This window comes from Dipodomys merriami, unplaced genomic scaffold, assembly GCF_024711535.1.
Source record: "Dipodomys merriami isolate MVZ:Mamm:240054 unplaced genomic scaffold, mDipMer1.0.p SCAF_12, whole genome shotgun sequence".
Classification (NCBI taxonomy): domain Eukaryota; kingdom Metazoa; phylum Chordata; class Mammalia; order Rodentia; family Heteromyidae; genus Dipodomys; species Dipodomys merriami.
In genome coordinates this window covers 42,695,950-42,723,242 of record NW_027202493.1, presented here as the reverse complement: position 1 = coordinate 42,723,242, position 27,293 = coordinate 42,695,950, and the positions used below count along the sequence as shown (strand labels likewise).

The 27,293-nt window shown below is 50.6% G+C and overlaps 1 protein-coding gene across 4 annotated transcripts in view; it reads left to right on the top strand.

Moving 5' to 3' along the window:
• Window positions 1-2,231: 2,231 nt before the first annotated feature.
• The window catches only part of Znf395 (zinc finger protein 395), a 54,230-nt gene continuing 29,168 nt past the window's right edge, over window positions 2,232-27,293 (top strand). Inside the window, exon 1 of one of the 4 annotated variants that reach the window (XM_070016749.1) lies at window positions 2,232-2,281. The gene's annotated coding sequence lies outside the window, so the exon portion shown is untranslated. Of the gene's footprint in view, window positions 2,282-15,535; window positions 15,556-16,133; window positions 16,215-16,687; window positions 16,900-27,293 lie in introns of those variants that run through there. The other 3 variants (XM_070016750.1, XM_070016748.1, XM_070016747.1) reach the window with 3 other exon arrangements.

Below are 27,293 nucleotides of genomic sequence, written 5' to 3'. Positions count from 1 at the left end.
AATTATTGTATGCTTTTGTAAGGACAATAGTGCAAAGTTAGGGGCTTTTGCAAGTGAGGTGCACTGAAGTGCAACTTTTATTAGCTCATTAGTATTTTTGCAGGTTAACTGTAGTTAAGAGTCTCAGGAACTTTTCTGCCCTGGCTGTCTTCAGTGATCCTCAGATCATTGAGTAGCTAGGATTACAGGTGTGAGCCACCAGCACTGCCTTAAGAATGCAGCAATACACACAATATGTTGGAAATGAACTGTACAACTTGGTAGGGTAGGATGGGGGGGAGGGGGTAATAAGTTTGACAAGAAATGTACTCACTACCCTATGTATGTAACTGTAACCCCTCTCTACATCACCTTGACAAATTTTTTTTAAACAATACACTTCAAATGGACTGGGAAGTTGGCTCAGTGGTAGAGTGCTTGCCTTGCATGCATGAGGCCCTGGGTTCGATTCCTCAGCACCATATAAGCAGAAAAGGCTGGAAGTAGAGCTGTGGCTCAAGTGGTAGAGTGCTAGCCTTGAGCTGAAGAGCTGAGGGACAGCGCCCAGGCCCAGAGTCCAGGCCCCACGACCGACCAAAAAAAAAAGAAAAAAGAATACACTTTTGAGCTCGTTTGAACCTATTTAGCTGGTAGCAAGAATAAGGATAAGTACTGATAAAAAAAAAAAAAAAAAAAAAAAAAAAACAAACTGAAGCCAGGGGCTTATGCCTGTAGTCCTAAGGAAACTGAGATCTGAGGATCAAAGCTTGAAGTCAGAAAGTCTGGGAGACTCTTCAATTAACTACCCCCAAAAGCTGGAAGTGGAGTTCTGGCTTTGCCTAGCACCCAGGTGGGGAGGGGGGCGGAGAAGAGATTATACTGACAGCTGGTGTCCCCCAACCTGACTCCAGCAGTCTCAGTATGATCCACTCAAACCTCACTTCTAACCCAGCTGGTTTCTTCATTCACCCCTAAATATCCACCACAGCCTCAACAAAAAGCCACTTCCTCTCCAAGGGCTTCTCTCGGTCCTACCCTGGTGGTGGATGTCAAGTTTCATTTAACAAACATCTAAGCTGAGTGCCACCAGTGGCTCACTGCTATAATCCTAGCTGCTCAGGAGGCTGAGTTCTGACGATCATGGTTTAAAGCCAGCTTGGACAGCAAAGTCTGTGGGACTCTTATCTCCAATTAACCCGCAAAAAAACTGGAAGTAGAGGTGTGGCTCAAGTGCTAGAACACTAGCCTGGAGTGTAAAAGCTCAGAGACAGTGCCCAGACCCTAATTTTAGGTTGTAGTGCCAACACACACACACACACAGAGGATCTAAACGTTTATGGAGCTAAGAACTGGAGGATGAATCAAGAATCAAGATGAACAACACAGCACTGTTCTCAAGGAACAGGAGGGCGGCCTAACTGTATACACTCACTTGTGGAATGTATTGAATGAGGGGTCAGGAGGAAAGGTCAGGGGCTGGCACAGTGTCTGTTTCACATTCTGTTTAGTTTAGCAGTTGGCCCCCAAGCTGAACCCCATCTTTTCCCTGTACCTTGCCACGCACGTCTCTGACCTCAGAACCCCTGTCTGGCCCTTGCCACACCACGCTCCGTGGCTCAGCAGCCTGTGGGCTGCTCAGCTTGAGAACACCCCAGTCAGCAGGCACCCTAACTTCTTCCCCCGTCGCTCCCTGCCTGTAAATGGCCTTGAAGTCACTCCTTCAAAGCTGGGTGTTGGTGGCTCGTGGTTGAAGTCCTAGCTACCTAGAAGTGGAGATCTGAGGATCCGGGTGCAAAGCCAGAAGGGGGGAGGGCGGGCAGAAAAGGCCCAGAAACATTTATCTCCAGCAAACCAGCAAAAAAACAAAAGCGCTGGCCGTGGAGCTGTGGCTCAAGTGGTAGAGCGCCAGCCTCACGCGAGCACAAGGCCCTGAGTCGAAGCCTTTCCTGGCTGCCTGAGGGCCTCGGGAAGAGCAGAAGCTCGGGATGCGCTCTTCCACGCTCGGTGCCGTACAGGTGCCGTCCCGACCGCTCCGGGCCCCGGTTCGTCCGCAGGACCCCGCGGCGGGCCGCCGGTCAGCTCCCGCTCCGCAGCCATGCCTGGAATCCTGCGGGGGGCAGTCAAATGACTTGCCCAAGATAACAAGTAGGCGGAGGCGGCCGGGGACTCCGGGCCCCGGCGGCGCAGTCCGCCAGCAGCCAGCTCCGGGCGCGCCACCCGCGCCTCTCCACGCGGGGAGGGCTCCCGCCTGTTTCCCGCCAGCCGCGCCTTCTGCGCGGGAGTGCACCGGGGCGGACCGGAGGTACGGGGCCCGGCGATCCCCGGGGGTGGGGACGGGCCGCGCGCCGGCGGGTGCTGACTACTGGCCAAGGCTGGAGCTGCGGGTTTGGGGCGGCCAGTCACCGACGCGGGGGCGCAGGGGGATCGGGGTCGAGGGAAGCCACAGGGGGTCAGGTTCTGCCCCGACAACTCCTTCCGGCGTCTGAACCTCAAGTCCGCCCACTTTCCACGCGGAGCCGGTGGGTGGGCGGGGCCGGGCGTCCCGGAGCGGGCTGGGGCGCGGGGGCCGCGGGGCGGGCGTCCCGGAGCGGGCGGGGGCGCGGCGCGGGCGTCCCGGAGGGCGCGGGGGCCGGGGGGCGGGCGGGGCCCGGGGGGCGGGCGTCCCGGAGCGGGCGGGGGCGCCGGGGCCGCGGGGCGGGCGTCCCGGAGCGGGCGGGGGCTCGGCGCGGGCGTCCCGGAGGGCGCGGGGGCCGCGGCGCGGGCGTCCCGGAGCGGGCGGGGGCGCGGCGCGGGCGTCCCGGAGGGCGCGGGAGCGCGGGCGGCTTGCGTTTCGCGGGGCGGAGACGTCGCGGCGTGGCGCGGGCAGGAAACTTGGGCACGGGCCTGGCGGAGCGGGGAGGGCGGGAAGGGGGCGGCGCCCGCCCAGCCACCGGAGGCCCCGCGCGGCCAGACCGGGGGCGGAAGCAGGGGAGGGGCGGCGGTAGAGGGACGCCAGGCCCGCCCCTCCTCCCCGCAACCCCTTTCCTCCCGCTCCCCCTCTCCCGCCCCCCTCCCTTCCTCCCTTCCCTTCTCACCCCGCCACTCCCCGCCCATCGCCTCGCGAGGCCCCGCCCCCAGCGCGTCACGTGCGCGCCACGCACCCTCCCCGGAGCCGGCGGCGGGCGCGCGGGCGGGGCGGTCTCGAGGGAGGTGGCTCAGGACGCGCTCAGGGCCGCGGAAGGGAGGGGGCGGGGCTTAGGGGCGGGGCCTGTAGCGCGGGGCGGGGCCTGTTGCTAGGGCTGGCGCAGGAAACGGTGCGAAGGGGCGGGTCCTGCTGGCTGCGGCTTTGGGCTGCTTGTTTACTCCTGGCGGGGGAGCTTTAACCCGGGGGCCGGGAGGGCGAGCGCGAAAACGCGGGCCGGAGCCGCCACCGCGGGAGCGGGGCTCGGGCTGGGAGGCGCCGGCGGTCCTGCGAGGGTCTGGGTCCGGCCGACGACGCCCGGCACAGTTCTTCGGGGTAATCAGCGAGTGCGCCCGCAGCGGGCAGCGGGGCCGCCGCGCTCCGGCCCGCCCCTCCCCCGCCGGCCGCCCCAGCGGGCTGCACTTGGAGCGGGGTGTGTGCACGCCTTCCCGTTGGCCCCCGCACGGTGCCCAGGGAGGGCTGTCGGTACGTGTCGGTCGCGATCGCCGCCTGCGGGGGACGCCGGGGCGCGCGGCTCCCCGGGGGTGCCCGCCGCTCGGCTTCATCCAGGGAATGGCTCGGCCTGCGCTGCGCGCGCTCGCCGGCGCTGCGGCCGCACACACAAGTTCACTTGAAGCCCTCGCTCGCCGCCTGAGCTGCTTTTCTAATGTTAGGGGGTGAGCGCGCGAACTTTCCCGAAACCCAGAGTCCCCGGCCAGCCCGGTGGCGTGAGCATTGCGAGATCAGCACGGAGCCCGAGGCCACCGCCGGGGGCTGTTCGTAACTCCCGCGGGGGCGAGCGGTGCAGGCCCAGAGATGAACGGCGCGCGCGGGAACGCGGGCCTGCGAGTCCCCAGGAGGGCCGGCCCGCGGGCGCGCGCGCGCGGGCACCCAGATGGCCCTTCCTGTGGATATCGCCCATTTCCTGTGGTTTTATTTGATCGTGGCATCCCCTCCCTCTGATAACCGTGGCCCTGCGGGTGGACATTTCAAACCATTACCGGTGCGCCCCCAAAACCAGTGTGATTGGTAAGAGGACCCTAATATTGCTAAATTGGGAACTGCCAAGTACCCGAGGAATTTCTCTTTGGGGGATAGTTGCAGGAGTCCTTTGAAATAGGAAAAGTGGAACTCTACAAGAAGCAAGCCTAGATGAGCATTTTAGAAAATAAGGTCTTAAAACTGTTTTGGAACCTGGGCCTCTCCGTGCACTGCTTAACTGTTTCCCAGTGATGCCAACAAGTTCATTTTTTTCCTTTTTGCTTCAGTTAGCATAAACTGAGTTCCTGTTAGTTGTCTCCAGAAAGAAGTCTGACTAATAAGTTTGGCAGAGTGTTTATCCCTCAGAGAATAATGGAAGTTGGGTGCTGGCCACAACTATCACTTCTGAAGTATTCCATTTTCCATAATAAGTCATGCCAAGTGTGAGGCACATGGATGTGGGTTAGACAGAAGCAGATCTAATTCCTCTTCGGTATTATTGCTGTTACAAACAGAACACAATTCCACAAGCCCAAATTAGATGCTGGATAGATAACATTTAACCTTAAGGTATTGTAATGGCCTGAATCATGAGAATAAAGACTCAGATCATGTTTACTAGAAGACTTTAGGTGACCTGAGGAAGGAGAGGAAGGAAGGAGAGGGAAGGAGGAGGCGGGGAGAAGGAAGAGTGATAACGACTATTCTTCTATAAGTTATAGCTGAAGGTAGGGAAGTTGATAGATCAGTGTGGAAGAAGCAAGTAGAAAGACACCAGGGAAGCGGGGCACCGGTGGCTCACATCTCCAATCCTAGCTACTCAGGAGGCTGAGGTCTGAGGATCACAGTTCAAAGCCAGCCTGGGTAGAAAAGTCTGTGAGACTTATTTCCAATAAACCACTAGAAAACCAGAAATGGCACTGTGGATCAAGTGGTAGAGCACTAGCCTTGAGCTGAAGAGCTGAGGGACAGTGCCCAGGCCCAGAGTTCAAGCCCCACAACTGACCAAAAAAAAAAAAAAAGAAAGAAAGAAAGGAAGGAAGGCACCAGGGAATCTCAAGGAGCATAGAGAGGTCTTGCAATCACACCATCTTATAGACCCAGGGAGTACTGATGAGTGGGTCTTCCTGAACAATTCCATTAATGGACAGCTGAGTAGATGATCAAGAAAAAGATGGTTAGTGGTCCCCAAAGAGAAAGGTTGGATAGTCTTTTCACAATTTTTTTTGTCTGCTATTCTTAGCCATTCTGAGAGCCTGAGAAGAAAAATATGAAAGACTTGTACAGATACCTTGGGAACATACCAAGCCAAGGGAGACAGTCTAATGTTGTTGGAATGAGGAGAAAAAAATACATAGAAGAGGTCAGAGACAATAACTTCTGGGTACCAAATGATGGGTTTGCTTGTTGGGAATGGAGCTAGTGAATGCTACAATATATGACGGTAATGAATTCCTAGCCATCTGGAAATTAGTATTTGTTGCAAAATGGATTGGCTGGTGAGATTTGAAGATTTTCTTTGAGACTGCTTTGAATCAAGAGTTAAGTCACTGTGGAGGAAAGAAAATGTCAGGAAAAACCTAGAACAGTCTAGGAGTGGACTGAGATGATCACCTCCATTACTAGGTACTGAATTTTACAGAATGCCTCATTGTCAAGCAACTTCTCTTGAACTCAGGGGTCATTGAAAGTTTGTGGGGGGGGATTGGGAAGGTGGTCAATTACATTGTGAGGGAGGGAGGGTTGGAGTTTGGTAAATCAACAGCTTATAAGAGAAAATTGTGAGACTGGCCGTGTGGAAGACAGGCATTGGAGAATGAGACTGCTCCCAGGTGGGTAATACAAAAGGGTAATTGAATAGGATTTTAATAATTCATGGGACTCTTGCTCCAAGGTATTATAAGGATTCCCAAAGCAGGATGTGCCCTAATGCCAGATAAATTGTAGGTTAGGAGAATCACTGTGGTGACTAAATACCTTGTCAAGCTAAGACTCAGTTTTCAAGGCAAGCATTTGACTCCAAACAGCAAAAGTTAAAGCGCAGCTTTCCTCACCTAAATGAATTTAGGGAAGACTATGAGAAAGAAGAGAGATGTCAGTACATTATCTAAACTTGGAAAAATTAAATTTGAGGGAGAATCTAAGTTTCTGACCTCACTGTATGCAGAAGCTCACGAGGGAGTTTCATGCTATGTGTGTGTGTCCATTGTGCTCTCCTGAAGTTGTGTATCCTTGTAGTGATAGAGGCCAGCCTGGAGGTGTGTAAGAAGCTGTACTGACTGCCAATATAGAAAGGTACCTGGTAGAACCTGTTGCTCAATTCAGAAGAGACAGAAATGATTGGGAACATTTTAAATGTGTTTAGAAATAGACTTGGCTGTTAGAAATGTCATCCAACTGGCCTGCAGGTTTATGAAACTTTTTTTTTTTGGATCTTCCTTTTGGTGGTCAAGAAATCGCTGAGTTGATAAACTTCAAATCCTGGGCAGTGGTGGGGTAGTCCAGGGCGGTGGTTATTTCTCAGTGCTCTGTGATTCTGCCTGTCTGGGGTTTGCATGGGATCCTTGGATACCTCATCAAGAACGAAGGTACTGCTGTGTGATCACTGCTGGGGGCCAGGCCATTCTGACCATCTGGGGGTCTGGATCACAGCGGGCACATGGCGTGGCTAGCATGTTGGTCCTACAGGAGGATGGCTGAATGGGAATGTGGGACTAGTGAGCAGATGGCATGTGTGTGAGGGATGATGGAGCTCAGCAGCTGGGCCACAATCAGGCTCTGGTGAGCTCACCAGAGGAAAGGCTGCCAGCCCGTTGTGTGCAGGAGAGGGTCAGCACTGCCAGGGGACAGAAGGTCAGAGCAAGGGCGCATGACAAACACGCTGCAGAAAAATGACTGCAGTGGGATGATGGGAATCAAGTAATGAGGGCAGTGTGTGAGGGTCCCGCGGTGTTCGCTGCTCTGCCAGTTCTTTGCTTCTTTCTGCCTCGGTGCCCTTGCCTGATCTCTTCCCCATTTCACTGGTGGAGGGCTCAAATCTGTGGGTCTCATAGTTGTAATCTAGGGGATCTGATACCTTCAAACTTTTCTGTGGAGTACAACCCAGTCTTGTTTAAGTTTATGTGTCTCTGCCTTCTGTCATTGTATTAGTCCATTTTTTTGGTGCTTATAACAAATGACTAGAGGGTGAGTGCGTGATGGGGGGAAACGATGATTTGTTTTGGTTTTTGGTGGTTTTAAGGCCTCGTGTTTTGCTAGGCAGGTGGTTGACCACCTCACCCATGCCTGCAGTCACTGTCCTCCTCCTTTTTTGTTTTTTTGTTATTTTTCAGGTAGTTTCTTGGTTTTTTCCATGGCTGGCCTCAGTTTAGGATCCATCTTCCAATAATCTCCCACATAGCTGGGATCACAAGCACACACTGCCACACTAGGCTTACTGATGGAAATGAAGTCTCGCTGTCTTTTTCTTTTTGTATGTGTCAGTGCTTGGGCTTGAACTCAGGGCCTGTGTGCTGTCCTTGAACTTCTTTTGTCCAAAATTAGTGCTCTATCTCTGAGCCACAGCTCTATCTCCAGCCCCTTTTTGGGGGGGGGGTAGAGGGGAGTAGTGTATTGGAGATGCGTCTCACCACTGTCCTGCCTGGGTTGGCTTTGAATTACAATCATCAGGTCTCAGCCTCCTGAGTAGTTAGAATTGCAGGTGTGAGCTTTCACTAACTTTTTACCCCAGCTGGCCTCCAAAGGCGATCCTTCAGATCTCTGCCTCTTGAGTAGCTGGGATGACAAGGCCTGAGCTACCATTTCTGGCTGAAACAGCTTTCATTAGTCCACAGTTTTGAAAGCTGTAAGTCCACGGTAGGAGGTGCCCTTCAGTCAGCTTAGAGAAGGCTTCACAACCAGCATCATCACCATGGCAGAAGAACATGCAGAAGAAACCACAGGAAGCCAGAAGAACCTAACCTCTTAACAACTCACTCTGGTGAACACTAACCACGAGACAGACCAGCATTCATCTTCCCCAAGGGAGACACCTCCAATAACCTTACCACCTCCCTTTAGGCCCCACCCCTTCAAGGTTCTACCACCTCCAGATAGTGCCACAGTGGGACCCAGGCTTCCAACACACCGGAGCTTGGGGGAATGAATAATCTCTTCCTCACCACCTCAGCCACCTCTTTTATGTAGTTATCTCTTAAGCAGCTTCAAGTTTTGGCCTTGTGGGTAGAAAGATGGCTGCCCCAAGGCCTCATTGGGGACCTTCTTTGAGAAGACTCATTCAGAGCCTCTAATGGAAGAGGGCCCTGGGGACAGGGAGGTACTTAGATAGCATGTATTGACTTGAGCTGAAGTGGAACTTTTGCTCCCTGATATTTGCCTGTCTTTGGGAGGCTCTGGAGTGAGAGCCGGGTGTGGATTGTGTGAACCCTTGTGTGGAAATCTTTCCCTTGGTTCTTCCATTCCGTCAGGCTCAGCTGCTAGCCCCCCTCCCCAGAGACACGGTGTGAGATGAAGGCAAGCTGATCTCCCCTTGAAATGGGCCTGTTCTGGATTTTATCATCCTGTCTTAAGCAGTGAGATAAACATAATTTTAATCCCCCATTTTTAAAATGCACTCTCTAGAAATCAGGCGGGGTTGTTCTCAAAGGGATTTCCTGTGTCATAGAAATCACAGAAGCATAAAAGGAAAAAACCAGATGTGCACATGCAGCCTGCCCGGGCTTACACATTCTTTCATAGCTAGAGTCATTAGACTTTATGATCTGAGTTCACTTTTTTCCTTCTTCTCCTTTTGAGTCCAGACTCTTGCTGAAATTCAAAGTTTGAGGCATAGGAGGAAGCAAGCAAAGACCTAGGAATGTGTGCTGGGGTGTATCTATGGCTGTCCACACGTGTGGGAGCTTGTTTGTGTGAAAGTGTCAGTGAGCAGATCCGAGCACCATACTTCAGCGTTTTAAGCATTGAGCAAGCTCCTTGCAACCAATCAATCCTCTCTCGTGGTTGGAATGTACAGCCCGCCTTCTCTAGGAAAGCTGATGCCGCTCTGACTGCTTAGATCTCAGTGAGATTCCATTGGCTCCGGGCATACTGGAAAGGCACTTTCTCTTTAGGGTTTCTAATTCTTGTACTGCTTCAAGCAAAAATGCTGCTAGACCATGCTGGGCCGGTTTCTGTTCACTAAAATACACTGTGACTTTCTCTATCAGAAGACAGATACAAATAAATTACAAATACAAAATTAGCATTTTCTTTTTCTTTTTCTTTTTGTTGGTCTTGGGTCTTGAACTCTGGGCCTGGGTGCTGTTCCTGAGCTCTTCAGCTCAAGGTTAGTACTCTACCACTGGAGCCACAGTGTTACTTCTGGTTTTCTGGTGGTTAATTGGAGATAAGAGTCTCATGGACTTTCCTGCCCAGGCTGGCTTTGAACCTCAATCCTCAGATCTCAGCCTCCTGAGTAGCTAGGATTACAGGTGTGGTTAACTTTTTGATCATCTTTCCAGACCCTTAATTCCTGATTGTTCACTGAGTGTCTGCTATATGCTACACACTGTCTCAGAAGCTGAGTACACAGCAATAAGAAAAAAATCCCTGGGCTGGAAGGTGGCGCAGTAAGAAAAAAATCCCTGGGCTGGAAGGTGGCGCAGTGGTAGAGTGCTTGCCTTGCATGCATGAGGTTCTGGGTTCGATTCCTCAGCACCACATAAGCAGAAAAAGCCAGAAGTTGTGCTGTGGCTCAAGTGATAGAGCACTAGCCTTGAGCGAAGAGCTGAGGGACAGCGCCCAGGCCCCTCGACCGACAAAAGAAAAAAGAAAAAGTCCCTGTTTTCACTAAACTTATAGTCAAGAGGATGGAGAGAGATTTTGAGGTGGGTAAGTGTGAAAAAGAGAAAGGCTGGTAAAGGGCTGGCTGGCTGGTACTATTTAAATAGATACAATGGAGAGGGAACATGGCTGTCATTGAACCAGTTCTGGAAAGGTCTAGGAGGGTGTGGGTTTAAGGAACCGCAAAGGGTCAATGTGGATGGAGCTACTGGGGGTTAAAGAGGAGTGAGCGAGGGAAGGTCTGGTGAGTTTGAGTCACTAGGGTTTTATAGTGACTGCATAGGAAAGTCCTTGGAGGTGATATGCTCTGACTTAGGTTTAAAAAAGACAACTATGTTGGCAGGCCCTGATCGCTTATACCTGTAATCCCAGCTATTTAGGAGGCTGAGATCTAAGGATCACATTTTGAAGCCAGTCCAGGCAGGAAAGGTGAGACTCTGATCTCCAATTAACCAGCAAAAAAGGGAACAAAAAGCTGGAAGTGGAGGAATGGCTCAAGTGGTAGAACGCTAGCCTCGAATGAAAAAGTGACGTAGGAACATGAGGCACCGAGTTCCAGACTAAGTACTGGCACCAAGTAAATAAATAAAAATGAAAGTCACTCTGGTTCAAGCACCACAGGCAGCAGGAAGATAGTCAGAAGCTTACTGTGGCAGTCCAGGCAGGAGAGCTGGAGTAGAGAATTTGTGTTGGATATGGTTAGGTATCAGGCAGACAGAATCCATGGGATTCTCTGATTGTAGAGTATGAGAAAAAAAAAAGGGAGGGTGGGGGAGAAAAGGGTGACTCTAAGTTGTTTCCTGAGCAATTAGAAGAATGGAATTGCCATTTACACCCAGGAACAGAGGGGTTTTGAAGGGATGTTTCAAGTCTGTTTTTGGACATGGTACACTTGGGGTTGGATCAGACAGCTGAGTCAAGCAAGTTGTTGATTGGGATGAGAGTCTGGAAAGTGGGTGAACTGAAACTCCGATAGGGTCCAAAGACTCGGTGCATTCGGTGAGCTCCAAAGAAATGACTAGAAGGTCTTCAAAGGCCCTAGGATCTACAGAGGAGGTGAGGCATGCTTTGAACTGGCCATGGATCACCTCCACTCTGTCTCTGTCCTGCCAGCAATCGCTTCACTAACAGGTGTTCCTCAGGTGCCGAACGCTCTCTCCAGACCCTGTGACCGTGCAGGATGCACCATGGGGAAACATGGTCTTCATCTGGTGCCTGGTCAGCGGGGCTGAGGACAGGAGAGTTTCAGCATGTGAGTTAGGGGTACATAGCGGGTACTGGTAGACAGAAAGGGGAAGGCCCTTCATTTGTCTGAAGGCTAGAGGAAGCTTGTGGAGAATATCGTATCTTCCTCCTGGAGGAAGAGTAGGAAAAGCCATGTAAGCAGGTTGGAGTGTAGGTGGAGAAAAGACAGTTTGTGACATGCAAAGAAAGTTCAGGCAAAGAATACAAGGTCAGATGAGCAGGTCTGGAGTACAAGGTAAAAGGGTAGACAGAGGCAGAAAGGAGCACCAGGAAGGACTGGGCCCAGTACAGGGACTTTATAGTAAGAGCATACAGGAAGCCAGGTACCGGTGGCTCACGCCTGTCATCCTAGCTACTCAGGAGGTTGAGATCTGAGGATTGTGGTTCAAAGCAGGCCTACACAGGTGTTCAACTCAGTGCCCAGGCCCCTGAGTTCAAGCTTAGTACTAGCATACATGCACACATACCCACATACCCCCACAGAAATGTAGGGGAGCCTTTGAAGAGTCTGAAGTAGAAGAAAGAGGCTGGGGTGGGTTAGAGGGAGGTGGGCCTAGAAGCAGTTGGGAGGCTGCAGTTAGGGAAGATGGCGATCTCAGATTTGAAGTGTCACCAAACATGACATAAGCATTTAGGAAATGAGGCGGGGAAGAGGTCTTGAGTCTGCTTACCTTAACCTCAGCTAATGGGAGATGCTTTGTAAAGAGCTAATTGATAGAAGTAAGGTACAACATGCCATTTTTTGGCGGTCAATCTTGGGGCTTGAACTTAGAGGCTGGGTACTGTACCTGAGCTCTTTTCTCAAGGCTAGCGCTCTACCACTTTGAGCCACAGCTCTACTTCCAGTTTTCTGAGTTTTCTGGTGGTTATTTGGAGAGAAAACTCTCATGAACTTTCCTGACTGGGTTGGCGTTGAACCCTGATCCTCAGATCTCAGCCTTTTGAGTAGCTAGGATTATAGGTGTGAGCCACTAGCACCCAGTTCCAACTTTTTTGTGTGTGCCAGTCCTGGGATTTGAGCTTAGGACCTGATGCTATCTTGAGGGTTTTTTGTTTGTTTTTTTTGTTTGTTTTTTTTTGGGTCCGGTCGTGGGCCTGGGCGCTGTCCCTCAGCTCTTCAGCTCAAGGCTAGCGCTCTACCACTTGAGCCACAGCGCCACTTCCGGCTTTTTTTTCTTTTTGCTTATGTGGTGCTGGGGAATCGAACTCAGGGCCTCAGGCATGCAAGGCAAGCGCTCTACCACTGAGCCACCTTCCCAGCCCCTATCTTGAGTTTTTTTATGCCCAAGGCTGATGGTACTTTACCACTTGGGCCATACTCCCATTTCTGGCTTTTTGCTGGTTAATTGAAGATAATTGTCTCACGGGCTTTTCTGCCTGGCTGGCTTCAAATGGAGAGCCACAGTAGTGACGGTCTTTAAGTAAATCAGGATCCTTGTACAATGTGTGCTGTCCAGTGTGTCCAGGACAGAGTCCAGCACCTGGGAAGGTACAGTGTGTGTGTGTGTGTGTGTGTGTGTGTGTGTGTGTGCGCGCGCGCGCACGCGTGCTTGGTTGGGGCTGGATGTTTGTGATAGGATGTTTTGTCTTAGTTGGTGTTAATGTGTTGAACTCTGGAATGCGTACTGTGCAAGTATCTACCTGCTGTAAAAAGAGATTGGCATCTAGCATGTGCTTGGAGAAAGCATGCGCCTTTGCACAGCCTGCCTTCAAGATGCCTCAAACAGCTTGCACCATGAGTTCTGCTTATATTTAGAGTATTCACAACAGGTCCTCCCACTTGTCAAATGGTTGAAACTTTCAACCCAGATGCCCCTTGGGAGAAGATGGATCAAGATAATGTGGTATGTATACACAGTGGAATTCTGTGCTTTCATCAGAAAGAATGATACTGTACCATTCATAAGGAAATGAGAAAAAAGTATGTTAAGTGAAGTAAAGCCAGACCCAAAAAAGGTTGCATTTGTTGTAACTAGAATGTGCCTGTAAATCTGCAAGCAACCATACTGTACAGTAAAAAAAAAATACACTTGGACATGATAAATTACAAAGGACTCTAGACATTCACACAGTGAGACCAAAGGAGGATATTCTTAGGAGAGGATCACAAAGGCTCAATAGCTATGTGCCTATGATCATATTAAAATGATGTTTATTGAAATTAATCAAGAAATGGAGACAGGAGTTTTTTTTGTTTTTGTTTTGGTTGGTCATGGGGCTTGAACTCTGGGCCTGGGCACTGTCCTTGAGCTCTTCAGCTCAAGGCTAGTGCTCTACCACTTGAGCCACAGTGCCACTTCTGGTTTTCTAGTGGTTTATTGGAGATAAGAGTCTCACAGACTTTTTCTGCCTGGACTGGCTTTGAACCACAATCCTCAGATCTCAGCCTCCTGAGTAGCTAGGATGACAGGCATGAGCCACTGGCATCCGCTAAGAGTTTTGTTTTTGTTATTTTGCTTTTTTTCCTCCTTTGTTGCTGTTTTTGTTTTCTGTACCTTTTGTATTGTATATAAGTTTATCTGCTTTGGGGATCTTAAGGGGAAACACAGAAATGATGGGACAAAGGGTGATACTCACTAGTCACTACATTGAAAATGAAACATACAACTTGTGTGGGGAAGGGTTGGGAGGGAAAAAACTAGGAGAAAATGAGAAGAAGGGGTGACACTGTCCAAAAAGAAATGTACTCTTTACCTGACTTAGGTAACTGTAACCCCTCTGTACACCACCTTTACAATAACAATAATAAAGAATACACAAGTCTATGAATTAGATGTTTGAGAAAAAATACTTTCACAGCCAGCTATCAATGGTCTTTTACAAAATCTAGTTTAATCTAGCTGTTCAGGAAATTTATAGACTTGCTGGGACCCTATTTTGTGTAAGAAACTTTCCCTAACCATTTCATTTTGTTCAATAAACATTTCCTGAATAGCTCAGTTCCACAGGCAAGCCCTGGGCTCCACTGCAGGGACCATTTCCCTTTCCTTGGAACCACCTTAGTCTCAGGGCAGCAATTAAAGTATAATTACATGTTGTCTTGTATTGTTCCATAATTGCTGTGTGCACAGTAATCTACTTCCAAAGAGAAAGGGACTCTAGTGCGAGCTGCAGGGTGAGTGAGGGATAATCCTGAGGTGAGTAGCCGGTAGGCCTGGAGGATAAATGAGAACAACACAAAGCTAAGCGTGTGTTGTATCCGTTTCTCTGATAACAAAATGTAAGATTACAATCTTCTTCTTGTGAAGGGAAGGCTTTGCATCTTAAAGCAATTGCTGTTGTCCCTTACAAGGTTTTGTTCCAAATGCAAAACAGAACTGTTTCCAGGGGTTGTGAGTTAAGATAGAGACTGACTCTACAGCCGGACTTTCCAACAATAAGCATACTAGGTAACTTTTGAGAGGAGGTGAGTTACTTTCGGGGGCTGTCTTCGGGCATTGCAGGATGTTGAACAGAAGCCTACCTGGTTTCTGGCAACCTAGATACCCCTAGAAATGTCCTCCCTGCTGGTTGTGACAATCAAACATGTCCAAGTGTCCCCTGGTGCACAAAAGTCGCCTATCCATTCTCCAGTTGAGAACCAGCCTTTAGCTAAACTGGGGTTCTGGTTCTGTTTTGTCTTTTCCTTTTTTCTTTTGTGCCAGTACTGGCGCTTGGGCTCAGAAGCCTGGTGTTCCTGCTTAGCTTTTCACATTCAAGGCTGGCACTCTGCCACTTGAGCCACACCTCCACTACCAGATTTTTGCTAGTTAATTGGACACGAGAGTTTCACGGATTTTTTTCTGCCCAAGTTGCCTTTGAATTGTGATCCTCAGATCTCTCTAAGAAGTTAGGATCACGGTTAGGATTACTTAATAAATGGCAGGAAGTGAGGTAGGGAGGGAAACACTTATTTCTCCTTATTTGCTGTGAGCTGGGCACTACTTCTGCGCTGCTTGCTTTCATCTGACAGATAAAGAAATGCTCAGAGTTGGGAGAACGTGCCGAAGATCACCGAGTTAGGCCAAGCAGTGAAGTGAGGATCACAGGCGGAGACGGCAGCCTGCTCCAGCCCCCCCCCCGCCCCCCGCACCCCCCCCCCCCCGCACCCCACCCCGTCCTGCGGACTGCCAGGCACACACCACGGCAGGAGGGCTGGGAACTCAGTTCGCTGGGTAAAGCGTGCTTGTCTACAGATGCAAGTACCCGCGGGCCTCCCGCCGCGGTGGCTCGGGCTTATCTAGGAAAAACAGGGCGCCATACCTGGAACCGCGGCCGTTCTCCCGGTTACGCACGGTCCCAGAGCCGGAGCTGGGCCCGAAGCCCCCGGCATTGTTTACCGAAGGGTTGCAGGCTAATCGTTAACTTTCTCCCATTCAATCCCAGAAACGGTAAACGGCCCCCCCCCCCCCGCCGGTCCCCACCGTCTCGGGGCCGCGTTCGGCGCTCGGCGCGGTCGAGCACCCACCCCCGCCGGGGCGCCCGGGGGTCCCGGGTCGCGCTTTCCCGCCCGAGGGCGCGCTGGGCCCGGCACGGAGGCCGGTGCCCGAGCCAGGCCTGGAAACAGCCGCCAGAAACTTTGGCCGGCGGTGCAGATTCGGGGCAAAGAGGAAAACAGAGCCCGGCTGGCGGGTCGGGTGCGGGGCCGCAGCGGCGCGGGGGCGGGGGCGGGTCACAACTGGGTCAGGTTCAAGTGCGCATGTGCGGCGGGGAGCCGCCGGGGCACTAATTGAGCGCCGACTGTGTACGGGAGGCCGGTGCGTGGACGCGGGCGTGCCGGGGGGCGGGGCGGCGCGGGCGGGGGGCGGCCCCCCGAGTCTCCCCGCTCGCCCGCCCGCCCGCGCGCTGCTTGGCGGGGATCGCTGGCTGCTCCTCCGCTCCCTTCCCGGGCGGGGAATCCGGGCCGGGTTGTGGCCGCGGCCGCGTACGTGAGCGCTGTGTCCCGGAGCGGGGAGGGCGGGCGGCCAGGTGGGCGCGAACTGCGCCTCGGCGGCCGGAGCGGAGCGGGGCCCGCGGGCCGCGCCTAGGGGCGGGCGGGCGCGCGGCCGAGGTGAGCTGCGCGGGGGCCCGGGGCGGGGGGCGGCCGGCCGGGAACTTCCCACGCTCCGCACGTCCGCGGGGCCGGGCCCGCAGCCCGGGGCGGGGGGGCGGGCGAGGCCGGCGCGGCCCGGTGCCGCGGGGGGCGGGGCGCGGGGCGCTGCGGCGGGGCCCCGGGGGCGGCGGCGGCCGGCGGCTGCTCCGTGTTTACCTCCTCGCGCCGGGCCCCCTCCCAACTTTGAGCGGGTGGGGGGTCGGCGGTGGCCTCCGGGAGGAAGACCGACCTGTGCACCGGGCAGCGCGCCTTTCCGGCGGGGCCGCGGGCGGCGACACGCCCTCCGCCGGGCCGCGGCCCTTCCCGCCCGCGGCGCAGGGGCCGCACGGGGGCCCCGGCGGGCCTGGGGCTCGGCCCGGGCCGGCAGCCTCCCCGGCCGGGTCGCTGCCCTGCCTGGCAGTGCGGACTCCGGGGAAGTTGGGGGCCGGGGCCCGGGGCGGTGGAGAAGCCCACGGACCGCGCGCCCCGCGGGGGCCCCGCCGCGGCCGCTCCCACCGCGGGCCAGGACCCCCACCCCCACCCCCGGGCGTGCGCTCTCCGTGCCAGGCCGCCGCGTCCAGCCTGGGCGGCCTCACTGCTCTCTCCACAGCCCTTTCCGGAAGGGTGTCACCGGGGCAGTCTGCTCCAGAGTGACGAGCAACAGGTATTGATTCTTTTTTGGGGTGTATGGGTTCTTGTCTTGCTTTTTTGGGGGGGGGTACTGGGGATCGAACCCAGGACGTTGCACTTGCTCCGCAAACGCTCTGCCACGGAGCTCCAGCCCAGCCCGGCAACAGGTATTGGAAGCCTCTTGACCCCCTTCCCCAGGGTCAGACCGAGGTTCCTGGTTTGGAGGAGCCTGAAATACAATACACCGGTCCCTGGGTGTCCTCAGCTCCAGGCCCGGCTCTCTGGGAGATGGTTAGAGGTACAGGAGAAAGTGAAAATCCTCAGCAAACCCAGGGAAAAGCCATTGGAGAGCTCAAGTTGAAATGAATGTGTTCTGATGGTCCAGTTAGCATACATGCTGCAGGATGGGGACGTAGCAGATTGACATTCGAGTTAAAAGGACTTAGGGGATTAGTTTCCAAGTAAGTTCTGTATGTGGAGAATAATCCACTGGCAAGACCCAAAAGTCAGGAAAGAAGTAACAGGTGGGATGCAGAAAAGACCAGCAGTGGTTGTTCTCAGCAAGAAAGGATACAAAAGTTCAAGGGAAGATTTCCTCCTGACCTACCACCTCAGGGAGGACACAGAAACAAAACCCCACGCCGGCCACAGGGGGTGGTGGGAGGTGGGGAGGGAGCTAGAGCTGCGTCCTTGGAGACCCTTGAGCTGCTTCGCAAAGTAGGGTTGTAGGTGACTTTGGAGGAGCTGGTTTTACTTGTCTTGGGATGTTTTCTGAACATAGAAGATAAAAATGGAGGTGTTGGAGGCTTGGCTCAGTTGGTAGAGCACTAATCAATGAGGAAGAGTGTCAGGTACTGAGTTCGAGTTCCAGTCTGGGACAAAGAAAAGAAGATAAAAATGGAGAGGAGCAAAGGCAGAGATTGTGAAAGGCCTAGAAAGCCAGACTGAGAAATTACGCTCTCTTCTCATGTGTCCTGAGAAGATCTGAGGACCAGTGAGTGATGTAAGGAGAGTATGTGGAAAGGCTTTTGAAAGTAACGTTAGGAGCTAGACCCGTTAGCACACTGTGGCAGTTGTGGCATGCTCAAGGTTTGGACCGGGTTTAATTGGAAATGGAAAAGCTGTTGGGTCTTAGAAATATTACTGTTGAAGCAATCTGCTAACAGGGGCAGGGTGAAGAAGACACCAAGGGAAAATAATTCTTTGTGGGAGTTGATGGTTTGCCAGGACCTTGGACCTGCTGAAGTTGGTAACTGGAGAAATCGAAAATGTGTGTTTTGCAGAGAAGTAATTCACACTCAAGCTGTAGATCTCTTGTTTGCCAAGGTATCTGAGTGTAGGTGCTCCCCAGCAATGGCAGCTCTGAGGTTGGTGGGAACACTAGGATATGGTGTTGGGGGGAAGAGTGGGCAGGGCACTGGGGGAAGTGTGGAGTCATCCTGGTCGTAAGACAGCAGAGCGTGAGTGGGACTTAGGCCAACTACCAAGGCTTCTGTGTTTTGCCCTTCTGTGTTCACTCGACTTCACCTGGCTGTGACTGCGGAGTTGGAGGAGCAGCTCTAGGGAGTGGGCGCTCCAGGAAACTGGGATCATTTATCCTGTAAGCACGAGGGTGGGAGGGAGGTTGGAGAGAAGTAGAGTGAGATGCCAAAGGTGTCAGTTGTTGGGTTTTGAAGTATGCCTGAACTTTTCTCTGCACCGCAGTCTGGATAGTCTTGGGTGTCCCTTTCGTGGTAGGGGAGAGTGAGCGTCCAGATGACCTGAAGAAGGGAATTGGGGTGTAGGAATATTGCGTTTTCTAGAGCAGTCCTTTCCAATTCAGTCCAGTTGTCCCAGGAGTTGGGAGACCAGCAGGGAGAAGGGAGCCAGGGCTGTTTCTTCTGAGCTTTGAATTCTGCTTTCTCGTTGCAAAGGCAACGTGGGGTGATTTGCTGAACAAATTCCCCAAGCCTCAACTTGCAACATCGGGGTTTGAAGGATGATTGCGGAAGGTTACTGAGTGAGCTGAGAATGTAATTATAGTTACCCAGCCTCCTGCTTCTCTGCCATGTAGGATCAGTGAGCTGGCAGGAGAAGAGGGGACTTGGGGGAAGGCTGATGGTGTGGGTCAGATTTCTTTTTCTTCATAGGGAATAGCTGACCATTTCTCCCCACCAAAAAAAAAAAAAAAAAAAAAAAAGAGAGAGAGAAAATGTGCATGGAGCAGGGCTTGAGTTCACTTACTCATTGTAGAGCAATGCTTTTGATACTGTTTGACCAGGACCTACATTAAGAAATAAGCCAGGCGCCGGTGACTCATGCCTATAATCCTAGCTACTCAGGATCTGAGGATCGTGGTTCAAAGCCAGCCCAGTTAGGAAAGTCCTTGAGACTCTTATCTCCAATTAACCACCAGAAAACCAGAAGTGGTGCTGTGGCTCAAGTGGTAGAGCACTAGTCTTGAGCTGAAGAGCTCAGGGACAGCGCCCAGGCCCAGCGTTCAAGCCCCATGACCAATAAAATAAATAAAATTTATATCATAATCTAGTACACATAATCTTATGTAAAAAATATGACTTCAGTTCATGATACACTACATCCCTTTGCTTGGTGCATGCTCCTGACTTAAATTCAATTACTTTTTACTTAAAAAATAAACGTTTCTTGTAGTCTACTAAGATGACCCAACTTCTGTGTGTGTGTGTGTGTGTGTGTGTGTGTGTGTATGTGTGTGCGCATCTGTGCTCTGGTACTGGGGCTTGAACTCAGGGCCTTGTGCTCTCTCTAGGCCTTCTTGCTTGAGGCTAGCTCTCTACCACTGGAGCCACACCTCCACATCTGGATTTTCTTTGATGGTTAATTAGACATAAGTATCTCTCAGATTTATCTACCTGGGCTTGGTTTGAACTACAATCTCCTCAGTCTCTTGAGTAAGTAGGATTACTGTGTGGGCCACTGGTGTCCGGCCCAAACACTCTTTGATAGATCAAAACCCACAGTTTGAGAAGCATGGAGGATTTTCACATTCCGAATTAAAAAGCTGCTCCATGGAGAGCTATTCTTCTCAATGCCAAAGGAGAACGAAGTATAGAGAGATGGACACGTGCAGTCTAGTTGGAGAGCTAACGTGTTCCTGGCAAAACAATTGAATGTTAAAATGACAAGGAAAGGGGCGGCCGGGAGTGGGGAGCAGTAACCAGTGCCTGTGTGGCTGCGGAAACCTTTTTGTGGTTCTGGAGATTGAATCCAAGGCCTTGTGCATGGTTGACAAGTACTCTACCTCGAGCCAAGATCCGAGGCCTTTTGTATTTCATTTTTTAAAAAAAATTATTTTTAAAAATTTTATTGCCTGGGTGATGTACAGAGGGGTTACAGTTACATAAGTAAGGTAGTGGGTACATTTTGTATTTCACTTTAAAAAATAAATTTATTTAAAAGCTACCTTTAGATAATTGTAAAACAGAATTTCAATTCAGTATCAGTTTGTTTATTTTGAGTGTAGGTCCTGGAACTTGAACTCAGGCACTAGGTGCTGTCTCTGAGCTTTTGTGCTTAAGGCCAGTGCTCTACCACTTGAGCCACAGCTTCACTTCCGTTTTTTTTTTTTTTTTGGTTGCTTAATTGGAGATAATAGTCTCAAGGACTTTTCTGCCCCGGCTTGCTTGGAACCACGATCTTCAGATCTCAGCCTCCTGAGTAGCTAGGATTATGGGCGTGAGCCACCAGGGCCTCAATGTGTTGGTTTATAAGTACAATGCATCCTGGCCAGTGTTACCTCTTCCATCCTTCTCCACTATTCAAGTTCCTAGTTCCATTTTCACACATGCACATTGTATTTACCAGTATAGTTCCTGTCTTCGTTCATTTGCCCCTCTCCTGTAGACAAGACAGTGTTTTAGCTTCCTGGTACTTACTTTGGTAAGCCCTCTGTTAATGGTTCTAAGGGGTTATGCCATGAAAATCAACCTCGTGTATACCATACTTTAGTCAGTGTATTTTATGTTTGAGATAGGATCTCAGTAACTTTGCTGGAACTGGCCTTGAACTCAAGATCCTCCTGCCTCAGCCTCCAGGTACCTGGGATTACGTGTGTGCAACACAGTGCTGGCTTGGAAAAACTCTGGAATAAGAAAAATCTGAGATGCTTTTTGTGGGGTGTGTCCTGTGGGAAGTGGTGTCGGGGTGAGAAGCAGGTGTGGCTTGCTGATTGAGTGAGGCTAGAGGGAGACCTCGGCTATAGGTGTGGCGCAGGGTTGTATGCAGTGGGGGGCTTGTAAGTAGGTGGCCAGCTGGTGTTACAGTTAGGACAACACCAAAGTTTTAACAAAGTTGGAAAAAGATCCAGCAAGTCTCTGGGTTTGAGGCTCCTTCAGAGTCAGGTGTGGCGGGAGCGGGAGCTGCGGGAAGGCTGCGTGCTCTGCACAGGGATCGCCTCTGCCTGGGCCTTGGGCTGCCTGTTGCCTCCATCTAGTTGCTTACCTTCTCTGCTGAGCCCTGCAGGCATTTAGCTTTGCCACCTCAGTGTTTAAAGCATACAATATTATTATTACTACTAAGATGTTGTACCATTTCATGAGTCAGGTAATGAGTATTCTCCGTGGCCCCTCTCCCCTGGAGGCCTGGGGCTTGAACTCAGGGCCTAGACACGGTCTCTGAGCGTCTTTTGCTCAAGACTAGCACTCTGCCACTTGAGCTACAACGCCACTTCCAGCCTTTTCTGTTTATGTGGTATTGAGGAATCGAACCTAGGGTCTCATGCATTAGGGCTTCGTGCATGCTGGGCAAATGCGCTACCACTACACCACCTTTCCCAGTCCGTGTGTTTCTTTTTTTTGGACATCACTCTTTCCATTGCTTCCCCTCTCCTCCCCTCCCTGCCCACAAGAGACAGTTAACAGTGAATGCTGAATACCACAGTTGCATTTGTTTGCAGCCTCAGGTGGTATTTCTTTTTTTTTTTTTTTTTTTTTTTTTGGTCAGTCATGGGGCTTGAACTCTGGTCCTGGGCACTGTCCGTGAGTTCTTCAGCTCAAGGTGAGCGCTGGTTTTCTGGTGGTTAATTGGAGATAAGCGTCTCATGGACTTTCCTGCCTAGGCTGGCTTTGAACCATGATCCTCAGATCTCAGCCTCCTGAGTAGCTAGGATGACAGGCGTGAGCCACCAGCACCTGGCACAGCCTGTTTTTAAGGGATCTGGAGGTCAAGCCAAGGAGTTGGGGATGGCTGGCCCATCATGGGTTCTGGGTTCTGGCAGGAGAGTGACATGATGGAATTGGAGATCCTTGTGTGCAGTGTGCTTGTTATTAGACAAGTCAGCAGCGCATTCTGAGTGCTGGCTGGGACTGGAACCACTTTTACGATGACTGGAATGGTTTTCTTTAGAGAGAGCCTGACTTGCATTCTGTGGAGTGAGGTAGATTTCCAGGGATCCCCACTCCCCTGTTCTAGGTGCAACCCCCTTGTTAGGTGCTAGTTCCTCGCAGGGTTCTCTGAGGGTGCCGTCTAGGTACAGGAAATAACTAGGTGAGACGTGAGTCAGGTTGTCAAATGCCGCTTGATATTAGATTCTCGGGAGCTTTGGATCTGTGAGTCAGTACAAGGGAAGTGTGAGAAGGGCGGAGTCCTGTCTCCTTTCCTTACCCCTGCAGTGTCTCCAGCATCCAGACAGGTTCATGATGACCACACAATAGCTGTTCAAGCACAGGGGCGAATGGAAGTGATTCCAGAACACCTGGCCTATGTCCAAGGTAGCTGGAGTAAGTTTAAATCCTTGTCATCTACAGCAGTGTGGGTTACCCCGAGAGGCCAGAGCTCTTTCCCAGGAAGCTACAGGTGAGTGGGACCGACCACTAGTCCTGCTTTTTACAGGCGGGATATATTTCAGTTATTAAAATAATATTGCTGATGTAACAAACGTTAATATGGGTGTAGTGGCTCATGACTGTAATCCATGCTACTCAGGACATGAAATCAAAAGGATTGCTAATTGAGGCCTGTTGGGCAAAAATAAAAAAGTTCATGAGAACCCATCTTAGTCAATAGCTAGATGGACTGGCATGTTGCTGTCATTCTAGCTATAACAGCAAGCTGACATCAGGGGGATCATAGTTCCAGTCTGGGTAAAAAGGTGAGGACTTTGCTCAAAAATAGCCAGAGCAAAAAGACTGGCTGGAGGTATGGTTCAAGTGGTAGAGTGCCTGGTTAGCAAGTATACAGCCCTGAGTTTAAATTCCAGTATCACTCACCTGAACATGGAAGTGCATGCTCTTAATCCTAGCACGTGGGTGGAGCACAGGAGGATCATAGCTTTGAGATCAGCCTGGATTATTCAGTGACTTCTAGGCTAGCCTGGGCTGCATAGATAGACCCTGTCTCAGAAAAAAGCTAAAGTGCATTTTGCTTAACAGTGTGACTGTAGGGTGGCAGGAGAACTGGAAGTCAGACTCCTTGGGAAATGAATCCGCACTGTTCTGAACGGTTGTTGGGTTACTAACTGGAGAATTCGGGCAGCAGCTATGGCTCCTTGTGGCTTCAGTGAAGTATGAACAGTGTCTCAGGATGTGATTCTCCATGTTCAGTCCTAAGTGGTAAAATCTGGGCTGGGTGGCGTGGTTAACTTGATAATCACACAGAAAACAATTCATTATTGGCACTGAATTAGCCCCTTTTCAGGAAATGGGTCTGAAAGTGATGCTATAGTATTCCAGCCTGAGCTTTGAGCTGCTCCGTGGATGACTGGAAGGTATGTTGATGATAGAGGGAGGGATTGCTTATTTAACAGGTAGACCAAGACTAAGAAAAAGAAAAGAAAGAAAAATTCAGTAAGAAACAAGTATAAAGTCTGATTTAGTTTGAAAACTTTGAACCAAAATATATCATGTTTATACATTATAAGATAATCCCTTCGCTAGGGTTATCTCTGAGATCATATTCAAAATGTGAATGCTTTTTGCTTTTTTTGTTTGTTATGGGGCTTGAACTTGGGGCCTGGGTGCTTCTCTCAGCTCTTCAGTTCAAGACTACCACTTGAGCCACAGTGCCACTTCTGTTTTTTCTGGTAGTTTATTGGAGATAAGAGTTTCATGGACTTTACTGCCTGGGCTGGCTTTGAACTGCAATCCTCAGATCTCAGCCTCCTGAGTAGCTAGGATTACAGGTGTGAGCCACTAGGGCCTGGCTACTATAAGAGACTTTTGAACAAAACAGGCAAAAATGGGAAAAATTGGAAAAGCTGAAGTAGGCAGTAGCCTGGGCTGCAGTGATGGGGTGATTGAGTTCTGATCCATGCGTCTTTATTTTATTATTATTATTATTTTGTTCCAGTTCTGGGACTTGAACTCAGGGCCTGGGTGCTGTCCTAGAGCTTTTTTGCCCAAGGGTAGCATGTTGATTGGAGGTAAGAATCTCAGGGACTTTTCCTAATGACTTTGAACCCTGATCCTGAGATCTCAGCTGTGTGGGTAGCTAGGAGTACAGGCTTGAGCCCCTGGTGCCCAGGTTCGATATGTCTTTATAAGGGAATGGTACAACGTTAGCAATCATTTTCAAATCAGAGGGAAGAATGCTTCTGTTACAAGAGGAGGTGCAACTGAAATGTGAATGTAAATGTTACATTAAAAAAAAAGACCAGTGCACCTATAGAATAACCAACCGTAAGGAAATGTATTCATAACACGAATATCAAAATACAGTGCTTCTTGTGGGTGAGTTGAAGCAGATGGCTCCCTTCCCCCCCTTCATTTTATTATTCGTCAGTGGGGAAAATAGTGCTACTTGGAAAACATTTTGCTGTTCACGGTCAGGTCAAGCTATGGTAGAAGATTCAGTAGCCAGTGTTGAGTATCTGGGTTTCGAACACCGGGTTGGGCACTGGAATCACCAAGTAAGACTCAGCCCCTGACCTGAGGAGGCTTTGTGAGTTCAGTGTGAGCTTTTAATAAATAATCAAATGAAGGAGTTACTTGATTGGCTTCAGGACCTGGTGGGTCCTGAGCCATGTGGGAACCCTGACTGGAGGGTGCTCACCGCATGGGCACAGTAGCGCCTTCGAAGTGTTTCAGCGGCTGTGTGGTGTAGGGAGGGTAGACACTCACTTTGGCCGCTGGGGTTGGAGTTGGATCCATGGACGGGAGATGGTGTCTGTCCTCTCCTGATTGTGCAGAGGGTGGGCGGCCGGGCCTTGTTCAACACTGCGAGGGCCGCGCTCGGCTCTGCAGGGAAAGCGATTCTCTGGTTGGCGGCCTGTCCCATGGTGGACAAGTCTGAGCTTCCCACTGTTGCAGGTGTGATCAGGCCTGCTGTGCAGACAAGGGGAGGGGTGAACCTGATCTCCAGAGCCCTCCCAACAGTTCTCAGGGTAACAGAGAGGTCCCAGGTAACCTGGGCTACTGAGTAGTGAGACCCTGTCTCCACTCATCAACTAAGCATCCAGCCAGCCAAAAAAAGGAGAGGGAGGGCCAGGTGCAGGTGGCTCACGCCTGTGATCCTAGCTGCTCAAGTGGCTGAGCTCTGAGAATAGCTGTGTGAAGCCAGCCTAGGTAGGAAGCTCTTACCTCCCCGTAAACACCCCTTCCCTCCTCCCCCCGCAGCCAAAAAAGCCAGAAGTGGAGCTCTGGCTTACATGGTAGAGTGCCAGCCTTGAGCAAAAGCTCAGGGACAGCGCCCAGACCCTGAGTTTAAACCCCAGGACTGGTACACACACACACTGGTTATTTAGACCTAAAACTGAAAAAAAGTCTTAGTGTACTAATTGGTGAGGGACCCAGGTGTCCTTTATTTCCTTGGTTTTTCAGAAATGGGGTCTTAGTATGTATGGCTTCGAACTCTTTTTCTAGTCCTGCGTGGCTTCCCACTCCTGCCTCTGCTGACTCCCAAGTGCTGGGATTACAGAAGTGTGCCACCATGCCTACATACTTATTTTTTCTAATAAAGCAAGATATAATAATGAACGGCAGGTCTGACTGTCTGTCTGTCACTCTGTCTTGCCCTCTGAATATTGGAAAGACATATGACTCTCAGTAAATTAGCTACTACAGTTAGTGGTTAAGTGCAGGAGGAATTAAAAAGTTGCTGTCCTGTTTCTATATTTTTCTTCTTCTGAACATGAATTACTCTTAGTGTGCGGTTCTGAAATTTGTGTGTCCTCTATCCATTTTAGTCTTGTCTATTTTTATGGGGCCTGGTCGCTATGGTATTGAGTGATCCTCAAATGTCCATAGGACAGGGTTCTCGGCGGTAGGGAGGAGAAGCTGTTTTTGAGTGTGGCTTTCTTTCCTTTCTTTAAAAATTGAGGTATGGCTGGGAATGTGGCTTAGTGGTAGCGTGCTTGCCCAGCATACATGAAGCCCTGGGTTCAGTTCGCCAGTACCACATAACCAGAAAAAGCTGGAAGTAGCACTGTAGCGGAAGTGGTAGAGTGGTAGCCTTCAGCAAAAGAAGCTCAGAGACAGTGCCTAGGCCCTGAGCAAGCCCCAAGACTGGCAAAAAGACAAAAAAATTGAAGTATAATTTACGTATTTGTCTTAAGTGCAGTTTTGAAAAGGCGTGTGGAGACAAAGCATGTTTATTGCCGCTGTAATGCTCCTGTATCCTGCCCCAGCGGGAGGTAGCTTATTTTTCCTAGTCACTTTTTTGTATTGTAATACTGTGTGTGTATGAGGCAGTACTGGGATTGGAACTCAGGGCCTCCTGCTTGTAGGCAAGTCCCTGCCACTGGAGCCCTGCCTCTAGCCTTTGTATGGTCAGCCATGTTTCAGGTAGGGTCTCTCAGTTTTACCCAAAGCCAACCTGTAGCCTCAGTCCTACCTCGTCTGCATCCCATGTAGCTGGGGTTTCCACCTCTCCCAGATTGTTCTTTGTGCTAGAGTCTCACCAACATTTTCCTGGGCGGGCCTCAAATTGTGATCTTTCTATCTCTACTATATCTTCCTGTCACCAGCTCCCAAGTAGCTGGGACTTCAGAAATGACTCACTGTGCTGGGCTAATTGGGTGTTTCCAAGTAATCAATAAGTGGTGCTTTGAAGAGGTGTGTGTGTGTGTGTGTGTGTGTGTGTGTGTGTAATTAAAAATTTGTATCCAGGGCTGGGCTGTATATATGTAGCTCATTCATTGGTTATGAAATTGTCGCACACATGAGGCCCTAATTTCAATACCTACCATAGCAGTAAATAAACGATAAACTCAGTATTCTATGTGGTTAGGTGCTCCTAGTAAGTAAATGAAAATACATTATAGTATACATTATAGTATATATAGTATAGCATATATAGTATGTATTATAGTATATAGTACATATAATATATATGTATATGTAGCATATGAGATATATGTATATAGTATGCATTATAGTTTATAGTATATGTGGTATATGTTATAGTATGTAGTATACATTATAGTATATAGCATATGTAATATATGTATATACAGTATGTTGTAGTGTATGATGTAGT